The sequence below is a fragment of the Lissotriton vulgaris genome, chromosome 5 (genome assembly GCF_964263255.1).
Source record: "Lissotriton vulgaris chromosome 5, aLisVul1.2, whole genome shotgun sequence".
NCBI classification, from domain to species: domain Eukaryota; kingdom Metazoa; phylum Chordata; class Amphibia; order Caudata; family Salamandridae; genus Lissotriton; species Lissotriton vulgaris.
Window position 1 is genome coordinate 776,770,501 of NC_141693.1, and position 2,840 is coordinate 776,773,340.

The 2,840-nt window shown below is 45.6% G+C and overlaps 1 long non-coding RNA gene across 1 annotated transcript; it reads left to right on the forward strand.

The window, feature by feature from the left end:
• Positions 1-779: 779 nt before the first annotated feature.
• Positions 780-1,925, forward strand: LOC147711540 (uncharacterized). The gene is made up of 3 exons (XR_015295701.1): positions 780-1,570; positions 1,615-1,714; positions 1,783-1,925. It is a non-coding gene; the product is annotated as an uncharacterized LOC147711540 (long non-coding RNA).
• The last annotated feature ends 915 nt before the right edge of the window (positions 1,926-2,840 follow it).

The window sequence follows — 2,840 nt, forward strand, 5'->3', positions numbered from 1 at the left end:
GTGTGAGGGTGTGGGGGTGTGAAGGGGTGAGGGTGAGAGGGTTATGAGGGTGAGGGGTCTGTTCTGTGTGTGTGTTGGTGTGTGTGTGTGTGTATTTGCTATTGTGGAGTTTTAGTTATATTTTTTGGGTGTGTGTGTTGTGTATGTGTGTGTGTTTTTATATAAATGTGTGTTGTTTTTCTTTTGTGTGTGTATTAAATGAAAATGGCAGATGTGCTAATGTTCCCTAACGTTACTTATGTTTGTTAGTGTAGCGGTCTAATGTTTTTTTGTGTTTATGTTCTTTTTTTGATTGACGTGTTTCACAGCCAATGAGATTGGTACGTTGTGTTACGTAGCGTCCTAATTGGAGCGCGTAACTCTGGAAATCCCCTGATTGTCGACCGCGCCGTTCTTGGAAGGCGTGCCGGGTTTGCTGTCTGTTTGATGCGTCGCCAGACAGGTAATTTTATTTTTTTAATATTGTTTTGTTATGTATTTGTTGACTTGTATATTTTTTTCTAGTTTAGTGTTTGTTTCGGTAAAAAAAAAAAAGTCTTTGTTAACACCTTAGCTGCTTCGCAAATATCCCTCCCCAGTGCTGCGCTGTCCATTGGAACTAGTGCTGAATGGACGTCCAATGGTCGTGCGCAGCACTGGGGAGGTAGCGCTCGTTACGACCGTTGGCCGTCAGCAGCGCTTAAGAGGTTAAAGTAAATTGTTTATTAGTTGATGGTGTCTCTGCTGCGTATGAACGCAATGTATAGCTTTTGGATGTTCATATTATTTATATTTTTGTTGTATTGTGAACTATTCAATTGAATATATTGGCAAAGGTTATTATTTTGTCGTAATAGTGCAACATGTTGCATAAGTGCGTGACTTACCTTTTATAGTGGGAAAATTTTTTTTGTTTTTTTTTTAGCAATTTGTATTTGTAACTGCCGTATTTGTTCGGGTAGTATTGTGTTGTTCAAATTTGCAAATTTTGTTTATTTTTCCTGCAGCATAAATTTCGAGGGCGTAAAAACATTTAGAGAAGTGATTATTTGTTTGTTATTATAAGTGATTCCCGCTAGTGTTCTGTTTGTTTTGTGAGTCTGTAACATTGTATGTATTTTGCGCCACCATCGGTCAGAATAGTGTTGTTTTTGTTCAGCTATGAGTATGTTCTACACTTAGCGAAGTTTTAATTTTGTAAAGCGCCACCATTAAGATTGGTGGAGATAGAACATGGGTGTTTTGCTTTTTTTTGGGTGCACACTTCTTCTAAACGATCACGACTTTCCTCCCTCTTTCTGACCATAAAAACCTTTTTCATAGTACTTGTTGCCTCATCTGCTTTTCTTCCTGCCCATGTCTATAGCAAACATACATGTTTCGAAGCGGATGCCTGACAGTCGTATGCTGGACCCCAAACTGTGGTGTGTGGGCGGCTGCGGTGTATGGGCGGCTGTGGTGTGTTGGTGCCGGTGGTTTGTGGGCATGTGAGAGAGAGTGTGCGTGGGCGTGTGAGAGAGAGTGTGCGTGGGCATTTGAGAGAGAGTGTGCATGGGCGTGAGAGAGAGTGTGCGAGGGTGTGTGAGAGAGAGTGCGCGTGCAGGTGAGAGAGAGGCGCGTGCGGGTGAGAGAGAGTGCGTGTGCGTGGGTGGGTGAGAGAGAGTGCGTGTGCGTGGGTGTGTGAGGGTGCGTGTGTCTGTGTGGGTGGGTGAGAGTGGTGCGTGGGTGGTTGAGAGTGTGTGAGTGTGTGGGTGGGTGTGTGTGTGTGCGTGTGTGTGTGGGTATGTGTGTGAGGGTGTGGAGGTTGGTGTGTATGTTTTTGTATGCTATGACATTTTTTTAAAAAATCTGCAAATAAACATATTCTTCGCCTGTCCTTAAGTTTAGAATTGGTTATTTTTTATCTTGTGCCCTCGACTAGATCTGCTGCAGTAATTTTCCCTATCAGATGATTGTTACATGTATGTGTTTGAGTTTCCCTCAATTTTCTTGCATTTGTGCTCAGCGACGTTTGTTATTTTTCCTCGTACTTTATTTGTTTTTTGATCAGAAAGAAGATATGTGTTGCATTAGGTGAACTAAAGGAAAAGACATATATATTGCATTCTCTGCATTAGAGCTGTGCATTCCCTTTCCTACACCAGCTGGCAGCATTTTTTGTTTGTCCTGTAGCAATTTTGTTCTTTTTTTACTCGAATGTAGAAATTCCTGGACATGGAGTCAAGTGAATGTAGCACATGGCTGCGACTACTGTTATTGTATGTAGTGGTGATCAGTTAGGTAGAGTGTGGGCGGTAGAGTGTGGGCGGTAGAGTGGTGGCGGTTAGGGTGGTGGCAGCTAGGGTGGTGGCGGCTAGGGTGGTGGCGGTTAGGGTGGTGACGGCTATGGTGGTGGCGGCTATGGTGCTGGTGGTTGCGGCTATGGTGGGGGTGTTGGCGGCTAGGGTTGTTGGCAGTTAGCATAGTTGGCGGCTAGGGTGATGGCAGCTAGGGTGTTGGCGGCTAGGGTGTTGGCGGCTAGGGTGATGGGTGCTAGGGTGATGGGTTTTTGGCGGCTAGGGTTGTTGGCGGTTAGCGTTGTTGGCGGTTAGCGTTGTTGACGGCTAGGGTGTTGGCGGCTAGGATGATGGGTGCTAGGGTGATGGGTGCTAGGGTGATGGGTGCTAGGTTGGTGGGTGTTAGGGTGGTGTGGGCTAGGGTTGTGTGGGCTAGGGTGTTGGCATCTAGGGTGTTGGCGTCTAGGGTGGTGGTGTCCCTGAGTGATGTGGTGGTTATCCCTGAGTGATGTGGTGGTGTCCCTGAGTGATGTGGTGGTGTTCCTTAGTGATGTGGTGGTGTCCATGAGTGGTGTGGTGGTGTCC